We start from the raw sequence: 20,287 nt of genomic DNA on the forward strand, positions 1-20,287 counted from the left end.
CGTGTTGCATTGCTGGAGAAAGCCATGAGAATTGAAGTTTGCAAAGTTTTGGTGGAAGGCTTTTTGAAGCATTTTTATAGACGGGGCCAAATGATGTAGCGCGATCTGGTCACTCCTAACTGGCAGCGGACAGTACCTGAGATGGAAAAGACAGTGAAGGATTCCCAAGGAGTTCGCCCGGCGGGAACACTCCGATACTTAAGTTAGAACTCTAAGAGAGAACTATAGAGAACAGTAAGAGGGCTAAGAGTGCAGATAGCACAAAATCACCTTGTTCAAGTTTTTTTTTCTTGTCCCTTGGGGATCGGGACCTTTATATACTGATCTTCTGTCAAATCAGGTGTAATCGCCTCCTCTACTACAGTCGTTATTCGCTAGGCTGATTCAATTGGGGCAAGTATCCGTCACAGTGTATGGTCCTGTCGGTTGAGAGATCTTATGCAGAGCCGGCGTGTACCACGTCGCCTGACGTGAGACGTGGGCGCAGTCCTCTGGACTTGCAGGTACTGCACCGTCAGACAAGAGACATGGGAGCTGTCTGACAAGCACGGTCTTGTCGGGTAGGAAGTTTCCCAAAGGCTCCGAGTTATTCAATAGCGAGCTCCCTTGTAGCGAACTCCTTTATAGTGGGCTCCAATAGCGAGCTGCCCTGAGCTATAGCGAGCTGTTGCAAGTTGACTTACAGAGTTATTCTGCTAGGGTTTCAGCGAGCTCATTACGCCGAGTTTTGGCCAAGCTGTCACTTACGTTGAGTCATGTCCATGTATCACCTGGTTAGAAGGTCGGGTCAAATCACGCTCCATCAGCTCTATTTTCAAACGTATTCAGCTAGATGGTTTCTCTCTTTTCATTCAAATTTCCAGTAGTATTATTTTGTAGAATTTGAATAGTATTGCTCTGTTTGGAGCTTCATTAAATGAGTCCCTCGATTGATTAGTCTTGGATTTGTATAGAATTGTAGGGATCTAGAAAGAGGTCACTTGGTTGTGATTGGTCTTTGATTCACTTTTTGACCTAAAAAACTATTGAACTATCATTGTCTCCTTAAACTCCTATAACATCTTCAAAGCTTGCCACATCTTGGGTCTCTGTTTCGGAGATGTCTCCCGTGGTGGCTATCTCAAGAAGCACGGCTAGCCGGTTCTCATCGCCACCATCGTCATCTCTGATGGATCTAACCCAATTAAGCAGATCATTTGGAGGTGGCACGACAACTGGACTTGCGGGCCTCACGGGCCCTCCTATATCCGGCAAAGTTATCGGTGGCAGTAATTGATATGACAAGCCTCAAAGTCGGGACCCAGGAGTTACATTGGAGGACTTGAGGTTGCCGTGAACGAGCTTGGATGCTTGATGTTATTTTGAAGCAGGAACTCCAGTGGAGTGGTCTGGCCTATGCTGATCTCGAACCTATGACATTATTTATCAGGCCAAAATATAAAAGGGTAAAATTGGTATTTGAAAAAAAAAATAATCATTAGTTTAATGTTTTCTGTCGGAAGGGAGGTTTTCGTCAAAATTTTTAAAAATAGAGGGGAGGTTTCTGCTAGGGTAAAATAGGGGAAGTTTTTATGATTGTCAAAAACTTCAAGGGAGATTTTTGTATTTTACCCTTTATTTTATTCTGTTTAAGATCTTAAGGCTTAGTTTGTTAGGAGTATAAATACAAATATGTATTGTGCAAATATATACAAAATACAAGATTTTGCACTATACAACTTTGTATTTGTACTCCTTCCAAATTGAGCCTAATTTGCTTCATTTGTACTATAAGTCTATAATCAAATAAACTAAATTTAAAACAAAAACAGATAAGATCAGAATTTATACTCAAATCATCCGTACTATCATAGTTTTGCATCAATACAAATTTATTTGCATTGCAATCAAATACAACCTTTATAAATTATTAAATTCTAGATATCGTCAAAACCAATCACCAAAGTTGCTAAGACTGTATTTGGTTGCAGTGCAGATTTATTTTCACTAGTACAGATGTATGGGGGTGCAAATGTAAAAAATGCAATTTCTTGTTTAATTTTGTTTTGGATTTTATTTTATTCTACTTTATGTCTTAATTTATTTCATTTGTACTGAAATCAAATAAAATAAATTAAAATTTAAAACAGAAATAAGTCAGAATTTACACTCAAATCATTTGCACTACCATAATTTTGCATCAATGCAAATTTATTTACATTGCAACCAAACACAGCCTAGGGGAAACGTGGTTCACTTACCAAACTCCAGCTAAGATAACCTAAGAGTAGCTAACTTCAATGAACCAACCTAAAAGCATCTAATTTCGCCGAGTCCACCTAAGAGCACCTACCTTTGGCGGGCCAATTGACCTGACCAAGCACACCTAAGTCCGGCTAACCTGGCCAAACCATCCAAGCCGGACTCACTTAAGCCTAGTTGATCTAGCTGAGCTGACCTGATATCAACTCATGGCATGTGCATCTAGTCGATCGAAGAAGTAACACATGGACATCCATTAGAGCATCCATGTTATTACATTTAAAGAGGGCCCATTGAAGTTGTGACAAGTGGACCGAGCTATGATTATATATGAATGGCATGCCCATACTTAGATAAAGCTCCTCTTCTATAAAAATGCGAAAAACCCTCATTTAATTGACACACATTAGACAGTTTGGCATACCTCACTTATTATATCTCATCGAGCTCTTCCACTCATTTTCTCTATTTTCAATAATACTAGTTTGACCATCAAAGTCCACACCCCCAAGGCCCATGGCATTCCTCTATGATTACATGTGATACCTTACTAGCCAAGGTAACACTCTTATCAGCCAAGGGTCTTCCAACAACTATGCATTTTCACCTTTGTTGCAAATTTTGACAGCAATATTAATTATTTTTAAAGTTTAAATTCATTAACATTTATTAATTAATGTAAACTTAATTCATAATGAATGTAAATATTTATATCAATTAAAATTGTACTGTAGTAATTCCTAATTATAATTAATTAATTAATAATTTTTCAAAGTAATATATATAGGAAAATAAATATTTATTTTACAGAAAATATGTATTTTTATATTCTATGTATCTATGCATGCATATGTTAATGGAGCTAGGCTTATAAGATTTTGAACTATTCAATTATAGCTCAATTCAATTGTAGCCCTATGTAGGGCTCTCAATGGGTTAAGTCTGTCCAATAGAACCAAATTGACCAAAATGATCGATCATGTTGGTTTTAGTTCCGTGGTTTTACCCCTATTAATAATTGGAGTGGGAATGGTTATTGCTGATCTAAACCAATTATATAGTTAATAGTTGGGTTTAGACCGATTGCTGATCCAAAAGGGTAAATTTATAGACTATAAGATAATTTTGGTTAAAAGCACTTATTCATCATAATAATTTTTATTAAGGTTATATCATCAAAAATTTAGTTTACATTATTATAGATCACAAGTATATGGGGTCAAGATGGGTTAGACCCAATGGAATAATAAATGGGACGATTATGAATTTGTTGAGTTCGGCTTTAGTCAGTGCAACAACCTACAATTTTTACACCCTTGTATTAGGAATATCACCATACTTGTTTTATTTCATGAGGAGATAATTGGTGTGTCCGGAAGTACGTCGTTAAATATTCCGGAACATTAATTTAAATATTTATAATTTTATCGAATCTCAAACAACTATTAACATAGTAAATAGGTGAGAACGGGTCGTCTCCACAGGGGAGTGAGGGAAAAATTAATATTTTCTTAAATTCAGAAGAAGAGAACACAAGTGGGAGTTGCAGAGATAAAAATAATAATTAATTAAAAAATGGAATTCATTAAAACCAAATTCAAACACTATTGAAAATAACAAGTGCATAAAAATAAATAAATAGCATAAACAACTAAATAAAAGAAATAAAATAAAAATGTCTGAAAATCCAATCAGAGGTAGTAGTTTCCGGATCGCTCCTTTCACCCTCAAACTTCTCGAGATAGGCCTTCCGTTTTACCTGGCCAAATATCAGATCTGCAAAAAAGAAATAAAACACAAATTAAATCTAATAAAAATAAATTTGCAGGAAGGAAAAATTAAACTGGAAATTAAAGAACATAAAGTATTTCTAAAACTGAAGAAAAAACTGTTAGTATTCAAATCCAGATGTGGCAATAGTGGTATTGGCGAACTGCAAGTAGGAACCCCTCCTCTTGTCTGGGCGTTCTCCTCTTCCTCTACCCTTAAACTTCTCAAGATCAGCTTTCCTTCTTACTTTGGTGAATTAACTAACCCCTTCTACAGGGCCCCTGGACCCTTTTTATAGAGAATGGTGGACACAACTGAAAATAGGGAGAAAGATGAGAACGGCAGCTAGGATTTAGTAAAGTTAGGGATGCCCTAGGGTTTCTAACGGATGGTTAAAATGGTTTTGGGGTGATCCTATAGCTGAAAATAAAAAGAGAGGGCACCCAATATTATGTAGGGTTGAGATTTTGGTGCCTAGAAATGGAGGGTATAGATTAGAACATCTATAGTTGAAGGGTTAAGATTAAAAGAATAAGTAATGCCCTAGATTGAATGGTTGGGATATAAGATGGAAAGAGTGGCTAAGATTTGAAGGCGAGGGGCTGAATGGTGAGGATTAGCAGAATAGGTGGGTGCCCTAGGGTTTAAAAGCTATAAAGGAGAGCCCTAAAATGAGTGGTTAGGATTAAAAGAGGGGAGCATGGTAATACAATAGGATGAGCGCCAACTGGGTTTAGTAGATAGGAAGCGCCCTCTTGTCTTCAGTTCTTTACAAAAATACCCCCTCTCTCAACTGGTTTCCACACCAACTTCCCAAAAACTATACTTCAGCCTAAAAAACTTCACAGTTTTCTACATATTTTGCACAGAGACCCTTAGAGGTCACATAATTGATTTTAAATGAAAAATTGTACACTTTGACTAATCTAAGGCCAAAAATACCCCTGAATTGATGCCCTTAAGGCATCAAAATAAGAGTTATCAACAATCCCAATGCAAGATTGCAAGAGGCTGTTCGAACGGTGTAAACACAGGCTTGTGCTGACTGAAGCTGACCCCGAATTTGCCGCATGGAAATTAATAATCGATCTTTGACTAATACTTCCTATCCAAACAAGACCGGACCCATTGCGCAGCAGCTCTATGAATGCGCTATCGAGTCAAGTATTGCTCGGTCCGTTTTAGGACTTCGTCGGAAGACCAAAAACTGTGCGTAAAGTGGATCTCCTCCTTAGATATCTTGTGTTGTGTGGGAAATGATTTCTTTGCCTACAAAAACTAATAAAGATGAATTTTCTATCTGTCGAAAAGGTCTAATTACTCTGTGATAAGGCAGATGAATCCACTGAACATATTTTCTCTCATTGCTTCTCCTTGGACTCTGCCCTTTATCGCTGGACTCGTTGGATAGATGTGTGCAAGGCTCTAACTACTACTGCTGATCTCCCCTTTCTGCTGGCCCAAGTGCGATCTTTCTCCCGGTGTTTACCATCAGTGTCCTTTTACCATATAAACAAAACAAAGATATAATAATATACAATGTAGTAGCTCACCAGCTAGCTGAATTTGTCAAAACGTATCCCTATGATAAATTTTTTGTTTAATCAAAAGCCAATTTGGTAACATGATGTAATAAACTTTGTTATTTCTTATGCGTTCGGCTAAAATAGTTACTTTGCCTATAAAAAGAGAAGTTATATCGTATCCAGTAAAAGGCACCCATTTTTATTTTGCCTTTTTCATGGTTAATATATTTTACGCCACGGAAAACACATTCAGAACCTTGCAAGTGTTTCTGCAACAATTAAAGCCTCCAAATAAATATAAAACAATTAATTGTATTGGTTCGTTAGAGTAATGATCGCAGGATGAGTTTTATAGTGTGTAGAATGCAAAAAGTAAACTGATTTAACTCACCACCCATTAAAAAAATTATTTGACTCATAGTGATGGCATTGAGGCTCATCCCAAACTCTTAATACCATTATCATTGCAGTAGCTATAACTTGATCAAAATCAGTCGTGACTAAGCTGGGTCAGTCTTAGCTTGAGTTAAGCGCACCCAATTTGCATTCATATATAATTAAAAGAAATAATTATTATTTCCCGTACTCATTTTTGGTTAATATGATGAGTACATAATATTAGAGATGCATCCCTAATTAATGTTTTCTACAAAATTTCTATATTTTTAATATTTTTGTGTCTCTATCTTATTTCAATTTTTTTATTACTTAATTATGATATCATGGCATATTTACCCATTTGATCTAAAAGGTTGAACTATTAACCCACCAGTTGAATAGGAAAATGGTTATGTTTCTAGTTTAGTTTTAAATCTTCTATTTTATTTCCATTATCAATAAAAATACTTCATATTTATCATACTTCTTATTGTTTAATATGACAAATATATAATGTTAGACATTTGTCTCTTTTTCAAATGACACTTAATAGCTAGTTAACAGTAGGTATCGGATTGTCATGTTTTTTAAGTCCGGGTACTGAATTGTTGTATTTTAATGGCAATAGACCCAAAGTACAGAGTACTAATCGGAAATTTTCGAGTTGAATGAAGTGGAAAGTAATAGTACTTTAAATTATATTTTCTACCCACACAGTTAAGGAGTGACAATTGATAGGTAGAGCTAGTAAAAAAAAGTCCACAAAGCTCATTTATATAATGTACATTAAATATAGGATTTATTGAGAGGGAATGTGAATTAATACCTTAAATATATAGGACTTAATGATAGGGAATAAAATGAATTAAAAAAAGTAGTAGTTCAAATTGTGTTTTTTTCTGTACTTATAATAAATAATGACCAAATTCTAAAATATAGGTATTTTAGTAAAAACAAAGTTTAGATGTAGACCTTGTTCAAACTTTTAATAGCACGTGACAATATCAAATGATGATGATAATAATAGTTGACAACCAAATGACCTTACTGGTTGAACCATTAACCTATTTAACCAGGAAAATGGACTATGATTAAGACATTAATTCATTTTTTTTTTTGTATTTTAGTCATTTTTAACTTTACTAACAATAATTCTTATTTTTCAAACATATTTTTGTTTAATATGAAGAATATAGAATATTAATGCATGTTCAAATTTTTCTATAAAATTTATAAAAAATTCTATATTTTTATTTTTTATTATTTAATTTTAGATAATAAAAATTACTTATTGACCAAGAAGAAATGCAATTCCAATATATTGTTCGAATAATGGTTTTTAATATTGTGGTCACATCAATTATTATTTATTTATACATATGTTATTTATATTGCATTTTTTGTAAACTTCTTATATGATGAAAATAATTGAAAAAAATACTTATATTTTTTTCTTTATTTCTACTATTATAATTTATTTTTATTTTAATAATTTATTATTTTTTAAATTAAATCAAATCGTATCAAATTCAGATATCCAACATATTGATCAAATTCAGATTAATTTGAACCAATATTTATGAGATCCAATCAAATCTTTAGATCAAATCGAATTCAAATATACCCTTATTCAAATCCAATCCGATCTATTAGCATCCTTACCAAACCACTTGCATACAATGACCTAGCTAACTAAATCATTCAACCATTGACATTGTTAGTGGGGTCATGTGTTAGGCATAAATGCTCTTTATTTTTTATCCTAATTTTTATCTCATTTCTATCATTAATGAAAATAATTCCCATTAATCACACTTTTTATATGATAAATATATAATATTATAGAATGTACCCAAAATTATCTACAAATTTTTACATTTTCTAGAATTTTATATATTTTATTATGTAATAATAACATCATGTGTTGATCCATTTGACATGGATAGTTGAATCACTAACCCACCACTTGGATGGAAAAAATATTTTTTTTTTCAGTTGATTTTAAATCATGTTTTACATTTTCATCAGCAATAAAAGTAATTCTTATTTCCGCATTTATTTTTGCACGTGACAATACCAAATGATGATGATAATAATAATCAATAACCAAAGGACCTTACTGGTTGAACCATTAACCTATTTAAACAAGAAAATGGACTATGATTAAGACATTAATCATTTTAAAATACTATTAATTTTTTGTGTTTTTAATAATAATTTTTGGAATTTTTTAATAATGAAATGCTATTAATTGTACTTTTAATTATTTTTAGTAAATATCCTTATTAATATAAAATATTGTTATTTTTTAATATTTTTAATTATTTATAGTATTTTAACTATGTTTAAGTTTTTTTAGAATTTTCTGGATTTTTAATTAATTACTATTCTCTCTCTCTCTCTCTCTCTCTCTCTCTCTCTCTCTCTCTCTCTCAAATGTCTTTCTTAAATGTAATAATAACATGTATTAAAAAAGAGACATTGGACAACCCAAAGGTCTCTAATAGTGTACAACTTTATTAATCTAATCAAGGTAAGCAATGATTATTGTTTTATATTTTTAAAACAAATGAAACTAAGAAAAAATGCAAAAAATACCCAAAATTATTTACATTTTATAGAATTTTATGTATTTTATTATTTAATAATAACATCATGTGTTGATCCATTTGACATGGATAGTTGATATACTAACCCACCAATTGGATGGAAAAACCATTTTTTTCAGTTGATTTTAAATCAAGTTTTACATTTTCATCATCAATAAAAGTAATTTTATTTTTGCACGTGGCAGTACCAAATGATGATGATGATAATAACCAGTAACCAAAGGATCCTACTGGTTGAACCACTAGCCTATTTAACCAGGAAAGTGGACTATGGTTAAGACATTAATCATTTTAAAACACTATTAACTTTTGGTGTTTTTAATAATAATTTTTGGTATTTTTTTAATAATAAAATACTATTAGTTGTACTTTTGATTATTTTTAGTAAATATCCTTATTAACATAAAATAGTTTTATTTTTCAATATTTTTAATTATTTTTAGTATTTTAATTATATTTTGGTTTTTCAATTTTTTTTGGATTTTTAATTAATTATTATTCTCTCTCTCTCTCTCTTAAATGTAATAATAACATGCAATAAACTAAGAGAACTTGAAAAACCCAAAGCGCGCTCTCTCTCTCTCTCTTAAATGTCTTTTTTAAATTTAATAACTATATGCATTACAAAAAGAGACATTGGAAAACAGAAATGTCTCTCTCTAATAGTGTGCAACTTTATTATTCTAATCAAGGTAAGCAATGATTACTGTTTTATGTTTTTAAAACAAATGAAAATAAGAAAAAATGGAAAAAAAATAGATAAATAACTTCTCTCAAATGAGAGAAATGTTGGCATGGATAGATGAAAAAATATGACGGAAATAGTTGAAAAATATTTATATATTTTGTTTTTAATTTCAATTGTTATATTTTTCTTTTTCTTTTAATAATTAATTACTTTTTTAAAAAAAATAAATAGGACCATATCAAATTCAAATATCTAACATCTTGATCAGATTTGAATTCAAATCAATATTTACGAGATCCAGTCGAATATTTGGATTAGATCAGATTTGAATATACCCTAATTCAAATATGATATGATCTGTTTGCATCCCTGCCAAACCACTTGTCTACTATGACCTATCTAATTAAATTATTGAACCATTTGACATTGTTAGCCGGGTCATGTGTCAGGCATTAATGCTCTTTATTTTTTATCCTAATTTTTATCCCATTTCTATCATCAATGAAAATAATTCTCATTAATCACACTTTTTTTTTGTGATGAATATATAATATTATAGAATGTACCCAAAATTATTGATAAATTTCTATATTTCCTAGAATTTTATATATTTTATTATTTAATAATAACATCCATTTGACATGGATAGTTTAACCACTAACTCGTAACTTGGATGGAAAAACCATTTTTCTTTTTCGGTTGATTTTAAATCATGTACTCCATTTTCATTGTCAATAATAGTAATTCTTATTTTCTCAATTATTTTTGTTTAATATGTGAATATATAACAACATAATTGTATCAAAATGCTTTATACAAAATTTATATTTTTCTTTGAATTTATTTGTATGTATTTAATATTCGTTACTTAGTTATGACATCATAGATTGACCCATTTGACCTAGAATGTTAGATCATTAGCTTACCGACCATCTAGATATGGAAATTATTTTATTTTCAAATTGGTTTTAAATTTTGCATTTCATTTATATCATTGATAAAATAATTATTATTTATCATACTTATTTTTGTTTATATTATTAGTATATAATATTATAAATGTGCTCAAACTTGTTTCATATTTTTTGTACTACTCTATTTAAAAAAAAAATTAATTATACATCATGGGTTAACCTATTTGACCTGAAAAGTTGAACCACTAACCCACCCCTAAATAGGAAGATGGTTTAATTTTCCATTAGTTTTAAGTTGTATATTTGATGTACATAATTAATAAAATTATGTCTATTTTATCATAGTTATCTTTTAATATGACAAATATATAATAATAGAAATGTGCCCAATTTTTTCCAAAAAAATTTCTATATTTTTTGTATTTCTTATATTTCTAAATTTGTATTATTTATTTATGACATCATGAAATTATCCATTTGAATCAAATGGTTTAAGTACTTACCCACGACCTAGATGAAAAATATGATTTCAATTTTATGTTTATTTTAAAAATATAAAATTTCATTCTATTAATAATTATTGTGTATGTATTTATTAGTAGAATTTAATGATGATAAACAAAAGTATTTTTTTATATTTCTAAATTTGTATTATTTATTTATGACATGAAATTATCCATTTGACCGAAATGGTTGAACTACTTACCCACCACCTAGATGAAAAATATGATTTCATTTCTATGTTTATTTTAAAAATACAAAATTTCATTCTATTAATAATTATTGTGTATGGACTTATTAGTGAAATTTAATGATAATAAACAAAATTATATATGTTGGATTCAATGAGAGAGAATGTGATTTATTTAATGGCTTAAATGTGAAACTTAATGAGAGGTAATTGAATGTACTTAAATGATATTTTTTTAATTACATTTTCTACCATTTCAATGGAGATTAACTAAATTCAAAAGGATGGGTTATTAGAAAAAAAATCCATAAGCCAATACCTCATCATTCAAACTTTTATAAGTAGTATAAATATATATACCCAAAGGGCCATTTTGCCAACCTTTGAATGAAATATTAAGGCCCTAATCACCAAATCATCGAAAGAGGGCAAGATCATTTCTTCTCTAATCAAATATTACTCTTCTCTTCTCTTTGAGACTTTGATTCTTCCCTAATTTTCTCCTTTCACTCAATCAGTCTCAAACTCTCACTCTATCCCTTGTACATAAGAGCTCCATTGCTCTAAGCCTCCAACTAAGACCACAAGGACACAATCACGCAAATAGTGGCAACATTAGCCGATAGAGGCAACGATTGGTCAAGGTAGCACCAATAGCAACGATGACCACCATGGATGAGGTTGTGGCACTATGTGGCAAGTCGTCCTTACGTTCTGATGTTTGAAAAAAAAAAAAAAAAAAACCTTCAAGCTCAAATTTATTTTCTTTCAGCAAAGTAAATGATTTTCTCAATAAACTTCTTTTAGTTTAATAGTTTTTGCAAAGCTAATAGTCTGAAATTGTAAAAGTAATTCAACCTCAGTCTCATTGCAAGTTGGGGAGGGCCTTCACACAACGACTTCAGGTGATATAATTGGGTCCATTAGGTCAGACCTAATTGGGTCCATTAGTTGGGCCTTCACCCAACTACTTACGCTGAGTAGTTGTCTAATTATTGAGTATTGTATTTAAGGTATTAACTCTTATTGTCTAATTATATACTATATTTGAGTTTTTCTCACAAATTAAGTCAACTCAAACAAAATATTTTTTTCTTATGATACTTTTAATAAAACAAAACCCATCTTTTCTAATAATTCGACCTTTATGTTAAGTGTGTCAACCTTTTATGTCATAATTGAATAATAAAAACTAATATAATATATTCTTTAATGCAAACAGTTCTTTAAGTACAGTAGAAATAATTATTTTATATGCATAGAAACATAGTAAAAAGTTTAGTAAAATTTTAGATACATATTATTATTGTAACTACTACTACTACTATTATCACCATTATCTTCATTTAAAATTGCCATGTGTAAAGTGCATATACATTTGTTAGTTATCCCAATTATTTAGACCATTAAAGTGGTATATTAAAATCAATGAATCAACCTCTACTATCCATATGGCTTCCAAATGAAAAATCTCTACTATTCCTATAATATACAAGGTTTTCAATTAGTCTCAACCATACAAGTATGGCAAGAAAATATTAAAAAATTTAACCATGTAAATTAATGCATCAAGTAAAACCTATAATTTGAACTAGGGATGGCAATTTTCCCTATAAAACTAGGGCCTCACCTTGAATAGGGTAAGTTTTCTTCGATCTTAAATGAGGACGTAGCGAAGATGGGGTTTGCATACAACTCCCAAAACTTAGTGGTAAATTATTAAAAGACCCCTAGGTTGAATATTAATTTCTAAAATACCTCTAAATTTTCCAAATTTACAAAATCTTAGCATCAAATAATTTTATTTCTAAAATACCCCTAAATTCCCATAATCCCATTTCTAAAATACCCTAAAAATTTTATGTGCTTTTAAGTAATTGACTTAGGGAAAGGAAATTTTGAGGATACTCCATCTCTGGTGGGGAGGCCTCACCCCAAACTTGCCCCGCCGTTGGGGATAGGGCGGCGATAGGATTAGGGGTGAGTAATCGGTTTGTTCGGTTCAAAACCAAAATTTCAAAATTTGATCTACTAAACCTGAAAACCAAAATGAAGCCAATGTTTGATAAAATTGAACAAACCAAATTGATGTTTTTTTGTTATTTTAAAACTGAAATGGAATGGCATGGGCCAAGAAATATTGGTATGGATGAGAATTTTAAGACACTCAAAAGTCTTTTAGTCCTTCCAAATGCACACAAGCATGCTTACAAATGCACATATTCAATCAATTTAGGCATGATTTTATGATTTTTTTCCTTTTTTTAGTCACTATTATTTTTTTATCAGTCCTACTATTATTTTTTAACTATGCAATAAAATAATTAACTTCCTTTTGTACATCAATTACATGATTGGCTTGGAAAAGATTATGGAAAGATGCAAAATGAAGATGTATTGATCATCTCCAAATGAATCCTCCTTAGAAAAAAGAGCAAAATTTTTCAAGATAAAGGTTAACTTGGGAAGAGTGCTATGATTGGAGTAAGAGTTGTTAGAAGGTTGTGAGAGTGAAAGTGATATTGAAACCGGAAAAAAAAAAAAGGAAAACTAAAATCCTAGTAATAGGAGAATGGAAATTGTTCAATTCCATAATCTCACCCTCATAGAATCTGGCATGTCACTTACCAGTGCTGAAGAAGGAAAAGGGAAAAAAAAGAAAACTTACCCGAGCTTTTGTCTGGTAGAGTTGTAGTTGTAGTTCATTGATCGAACTGTCAGCTGCCAGTGCCGAAGAAGAAGATATGTTTGGTCTTCGACTATGGTTCACTATTGCACCACCTAAGTTCCAAAATCGAGAGTTCAAACTTCAAAGCCATCGATCATCAGTGTTGGTTAGACTTAAAGTTTAAGTGTAAAATAGTAAAAGAAAATAAGAAAGTGGAAAGACTTGAATATATATATGTGTGTGTGTGTGTGTGTGTGTGTGTGTGTGTGTGTGTGTGTGTGTGTGTGTGTGTGTGTGTGTGGGCTATATTTACCTTTTTGTTCTTATAAGTTTGTTTTTTTCGGTTAATTAAACACCTAAGTCCTATAACCAAAGCCAAAACCCAAACTTTGAAAAATCGATGTTAAGAATAAAACTGAACCGAATCCTGAAATAATCGATTTGAAAACACTGAAACCAAATTTTCAATTCAGTTATTCGATTTAAAACCAAACTATGCTCACCCCTTTATAGGGTAGGGGATTTTGGATATGGGGAGGGGGTGCCCTGCCCCAAACCCACCCTTGTTGCCATTCCTAATGAATGTCTCTTTTGGGGGTAGATCGGTTCAACCATGTGTTTAGTATAGTTAGCATTGGTTGGTTCACCTCGGCTGATTTTTTTTGCCATTCATTGTTGATAGCTCCTTTTTTTTTTTTTTTAAAGAATAGAAATGTACTACACAAAACAGGGATAGTATGTCCCCAAAAGACAACAAAACAAATAAGAATAAGAGAAGGGGGAAGAGATGAGATGTTAAAATCTAGAGAAGAAGAAGAAGAAGAAGAAAGAGCCTCACGAGCAAGATAGTTAGTCGCCTGATTAATTTCTCTAAAAACATGTTGATACTGAAGACCTCCTTCGATCAGATCTCTCCTTCGTAGGCAACTTGAGATAATGTTGATACCTCATTATGTATGTTCATTTACTATTTTCCAAGTTGAGATAAAATGGTTATTGATAAGGCCAAAATCAACCACCATTTAGAAACTACCAAGTGGCAACATGCTTGGGGGAAAGTTGTCAATTGATGAGATGGCTTGGTCCTGACGAGCTACAAGCTGGCCTGCCTTGGCAAGATAACCTGGTCCTAACAAGCTGATCTAACACCAACTCATAACATGCACAAGCAACATGTGGTCGAGCTAATCAGAACATCAATGCCAACGCACTCCATGCAGGCCCACTGCCTACCATTTGTACATAACATGTCAACTAAGGGCGCAAAAAGTGGACTAAGTTCGACCACGTGTGAGAGGCATGTTGGTTCTTAAATGAAGCCCCTCTCCTATAAATAGGTAAGTCCCCCATTCATTTGGGCACAATTTAACATGGTAGTATGTTACTATGAACAAGGCACGTTGGGCACCTCGTCACATGGATCTCACTAGTTCCCTCAACGAGCTCTTCAACTCATCACATGGAGCTCATCAGCTCCCCCTATGAGCTCTTCAACTCTTCAAATGGAACTCACCAACTCCCCTACGATCTCTTCAGGTAATCACATGGATCTCACCATCTCCCCCTATGAGCTCTTTAGCTCAACACATGGAGCTCTTCAACCAATCCATACGAGCTCTCCAGCTCTCCTCACGAGCCCTCTAGCTCTCACCCCATCTCACTAAGCTCTCTAGCTCACCTTATTTTCCCTTGGTGTTACTGACTTAACCATCGAAGTCCATGCCCCTAGGATCACGCGAGGCCTCTAACAGTCTCTTATGGTTGCAGGTTTCTCTTAGCAACTAAGGTGTCGAGCCAATGTGACACCCTACTCCAATAGCTTTCCATCCTTGCCCTTTGGTCAATTTTGATCGTCATCAATTATTTCACTTGGCTCTTCTTCTTTTTCTTTTCTTTTTTTTTAAGCAAGCAAGTTGGAGGGCATTGCATGAATAAGCATGGTTTTCAAAACTAGATCAAACCGGAAAAACCAGGAATCAGTCAGATGTTTGGTTATGTTTTTCCCCAAAACCAGATTTTTGCAAAAAACCGTTGACTTGGTCAACAAACTACTGACCTGGGCGATTGAACCGTTTGAATTATTCAATGATTTTGACCGTTTTTTATTATTATTTTTTTGTTAGAACAAGTTGATCATTCGGTTCAAATGGTCGGACTGTTCGACCTAGGAACAGTTCAATTCAAATGGTCGAACCGAACCCTAACTGATTTGGTCTCCGGATCGATTTTAAAAACCTTGTGAATAAGAGTATAGGTTGGTTTTTTAATAATTTAGTGATGTGAAGTAAATCAATTAATTTTCTTGCATTAGGCAAAAATAATGCTCTTTATCCTTTTTCCTTGACTTTTCTTTTTTCCATAGGTGAGTCGATTTGACCCCATAATCAAAAGAGTTAGTGTTGATTGATATTAACCTAGCTCTAGTTAGGACTCTTGGTTTGAGCTTATAGCATGTTGCCCTTTTGAAGTAGATAGATGTCACATGTCAGGTTGATCCTCCACGAATGCATCTATTAATTTTTTGACAACATATTCCCCTACACTAGTAGACAAAGTTCCCAATACAAAAAGATTGTACAAAATGACAAAGAAAACTAGACAACAACGACTAGAATGATAGCTGATGAGGGCGGATTTGGCCCTCCAATGACATTGTGACACCTGGCACCTCGTGACAACTAGGTGCAACCTCATGACAACTAGACAGCTTGCCATAGGCAACTCGCCATTTTACAGGCAACTAACCATCATGTAGCCTGGCAACTTAGACAACTTGCCACTCACCACTAGGCAGCTCAGCACTTACAGGCAGCTCGCCATCATGCAACCTAGCACCTTACAAACAGCTCGCTTCCTAGTCAGACTAACCATCGCATGACAACCCCGAGGAGCTCACCACCGTACCCTGCATTTCATGGGATTGTGACTTGTAACGGCTATATTAGCTCACCCACTCCCGGTTTGGGCAGAAATGGGCAATTTTACCAGTTGGTGGCTTTATCCCCACCTAACATGAAAATAGGTCCCATCACAGTGGGAATCCAGTAACTGCTCCACCAAACCCACAAGGACTCCAGTATATAAAGACCTCACCCCCAGGGGCAAAGGTATGGAAGAAGAGAGGGAAAGTAACGCATAATCTCTGCTCACTAGCTCTCTTGCTCTCTAAATCACCATCAACTCGCAAATTACTGACTTAAGCATCGAAGCAACCTCGCTGGGTAAGCACCCCTGGGTTCTCTGATTCCTCTTTTGCAGATTAGCCAACTCCGTCGTCTACTAGAAGCCAAGTCATCTCCAGCTAAGAGTAGTCAGATTGCATCACATCAATAGCATTTATAGTGGTTTCCGAACATTCTTTTACTTGACATGGTTGCTAAGAATAATTTTGACTTGTATTTTTTATTTACATTCCAGTGATAACTCTGTTTCTAACTTTGTACTTAACCCTGGCATGGTTGTTAAGAATTACTACTTGAATTTTTTTTTCCTGTTGGATAACACTGGTTCTTAATTACTCTTTATCATGTATATGTTCCACCTGTCATGTTTTTAAGCTATTTGCTAATGCTTATTTCAACTTCAGACCTGAAATTGTCTCTATCATTCAGCCTACTAAGAAGGTAAAGAGCACATTCAACCCTATGTAAAGTCCCAGGCATGATGCTCCCAAACTAGTTTAGATCTGTCCACTCCCTCTGTCATTTCATTAAGAACAATTTACCACCAACTAAAGGAACTAAAATGATGTGTATGGTGTGCCCTTAAAATACCCAAAAGTAAGCTAAAGCAAGGGAATCCTCAATTCCTTACTAACCAAATTAGAATTATCACATAATTTTTTAATAACGTGTATTAAAGAGAAAAAAATGTAAGTACAACCCCTGAACCTTAAAGAACAAAGGTGGTGAGAATACAAAAGAGAGGAAAAAAACCCAAAAGTGTCCTTATACAGAAGGAAATGACAAAGTTGGATTAAGTAGTGTTCTGCAAACTCCACTATGGCATAACTCTACAGCACAATAAGCATTGTTAGAACCCATCTAAATGAAATAGTTCAATCCATCAGATTGTTAGTTTGCTAGCCCTACAATACATACTACTGGTTACTGAATAGATTGTCTGTGACCTACAATCCACATGTTTGCTAGCCCTACAATCCTTTGTTTTTAGAGGGATATATAAACAAGAATGTGTCAAAAGAAATTAGCTGTTTCTGGAGGTTTTTGGATATTTACCAATTTGACACTAGAAGCTTTGTCTGTGTTTGTTTCAAAAAGACAGATTGTCATATGTTAGTAGTTAAAATATAAAAGTCATATGAAGTATTTCAGTGGTAATTATAACAAAGTTGAGTATCAACCATTTAGTATTTCACTATCCATTGGAGGTTAGTTTATTTTTCTTCTTACTATGTTGTTAAGGCTCAGCTTGGGAAGAATGAAAATAAAAATATGTATTGTGGAGAACCTTGTATATGGCATTTCTAAACCTTGTACTTGTACTGAACATATTTGAATTTGCAAATTGCAATCTTCCCAAACTGAGCCTAATATACAAATCATCTAAATGCATCTAATAAATTTGACTAACGTTTATCCATATAACCAAAGACATTATCATGTCTAACATATACTCATCCACTTATCTTGTGGTCAAGTTCCTCAATGCCTCTATTATTATTTTTTTAATCAACCTATAAGATATTGATTCAAGAAATTTGCAGCTTCTACAGTCAATCTAGAGTTATATTCTTTGAATCAATCTTTTGTACACCATGTTCCTTGGTTATCTGCTGACCCAAATAAAACAACTTTTGTTTGATATCTTGCATTTGTCATTTTCTTAATGTTTATGTTTACAAATTTTATTTGAGTATCTCCATTTGATTGGCAGGTTTGATTGATGATTCATAGTTGTTACAAAAGTGAAAAGTTTAATATACTTTCTCTCATTCCGCAGGTATTTCTAGGAACTATGGGTATCATATAAAAGATTAAAGAAATTGAAGCTAAAAATGGCATAGACACAGAAAAACAAAGAGGTTCTTCTCCTAACCCTCCCCAACAAATTCTCATTGTATACTTTTGATATTGCTTAAAGTTCTATTCTAAGGAATTTAACATGTCAAATATTATTAAGCTACTTGGGACCACAAGGAGGAGATTCTTTTAGGCTGTTTCACCCTTCAAATTATAGCAACCTGGTTGTAGAAGGTAACCATCAAGTGGAAAATTCTTGGTTCATTTCTATAACTCCAGGTCCTTGGTGAAGCCCAGACTTTAGTATCAAACATGAATTACTTGTTCAACTGGACCCCAATGTTAGCCAATAGCCTAGCTGATCCTTCAGCAAGAGGAATCACAAGATCTGAGGATTCTAAACTGATTTGAGGGGCTCCAGGTCTAAGTACATAGTCTAAACAAATTTATCTATCTATTTTTCAGGATGACAGAGGTACAAGAAACAATTTCTATATCAATAAATACAAAAATAATAAAATAATCAAACTGAAAGAAATAATAACAAGATCAAATTCCACGTTACTTCCTCAACATAAAAACAACCAAAAGCACGCTGGACCTTGTCTACATGAGGAAGAGATGTAGAAGGAGCTCCACATTATAAGAATGTTAAGATAGTTACACTTAAGTCATTCATTCCAAATGGATGAAACATCGGCCAAATTTGTAACAGGCCTACATAAACCATTTTGAAGACCTTGCCCTATTATTTTTCTTTGAAAAATCATAACATATACCTCAAATAAGATCTTTGAAATAAAAATACAGACCTGAGTGTCATAAAACAAAACCTATGTATCAGCTGATCTCCCAGAGATATAATCAAATGAAACAAATAAGAAAATGTCTCACCAGAGTAGGAAGCTGATTAAAACAAACAAGAATAGTGCAGTTCTGTAAAACGAGTCACAGCAAGGTAGATCCGAAGTGGAGATGGGGCGGATCTGTAAAATGAACTACCATATTTCATAATTAGTTAAATAAAAAAGGATGATGAGGAGCAAGAAGAGTGTTAGCTGATTTGGAGGAAAAAGGAGGAAGAGAAAGATGGTTGGCACTTGGCAGTGGTCTTACCTTACCGGATATGGGGTTGACGGTGGCGACAACAATGACTAGTATGGAGGTTAGAGGGATTCTTCCCTTTCACAACAACAGTTAATCGTAGGTTAGATTGGAGGGGATCTTTATCGAAAAAATATTAGGAACCTAAATAGCGGAATGGGAATGCATTCCGGGGGAGGGGGTCGGGAAAGGCCATTCCCCCATATGGGGAATCACATTCCACCTATTCATTCCCATTCTGGTCGACCAAATCTAGAAACACGAAATGACCCATTTAATTCCGATTCCAGGGTCCTATTCCCTCCAAGCAAATAGACCCTAAAATGTTGAAGAATGATACTCGTAATTATAACAATGTCATTCACATTCCCATATACAAAAATGTATATAATGCCTGCCCAATAAGACCTGTTCATGGGCCGGGTAGCCCAATAGCCCTGGCCCACACCTCGGTCGGGCTTGGTCATGTAATTAGATCCGCGGGCCTGATCTCGGGCCTAACACAGTAAGCCCAACTGTGTTATGGGCCGGGCTCGGGATTTGTCAAAAAAGCCCAGCCTGAGCCCGACTCAATATTATATATTTTATAAAATATATAAATAATATAATATTTATTGAAATATATATACTTATAATTTAATATATATACATTTTTTTATTTTTTTCCTTTATAATTCCTCTCTCACACTCTCCCTCTCTCTCTATTCAGCCGCTTC

At 33.4% G+C, this 20,287-nt stretch overlaps 1 long non-coding RNA gene across 1 annotated transcript; it reads right to left on the bottom strand.

Moving 5' to 3' along the window:
- Positions 1-3,794: 3,794 nt before the first annotated feature.
- On the bottom strand, positions 3,795-19,819 carry LOC148851325 (uncharacterized). The gene is made up of 4 exons (XR_016098659.1): positions 19,584-19,819; positions 19,362-19,453; positions 13,486-13,598; positions 3,795-4,017 (listed from the first exon to the last, which is right to left on the bottom strand). It is a non-coding gene; the product is annotated as an uncharacterized LOC148851325 (long non-coding RNA).
- Positions 19,820-20,287: the final 468 nt, after the last annotated feature.

The sequence above is a fragment of the Nelumbo lutea genome, chromosome 5 (genome assembly GCF_056320005.1).
Source record: "Nelumbo lutea isolate HS-2025 chromosome 5, American lotus-T2T, whole genome shotgun sequence".
In the NCBI taxonomy this organism is placed as follows: domain Eukaryota; kingdom Viridiplantae; phylum Streptophyta; class Magnoliopsida; order Proteales; family Nelumbonaceae; genus Nelumbo; species Nelumbo lutea.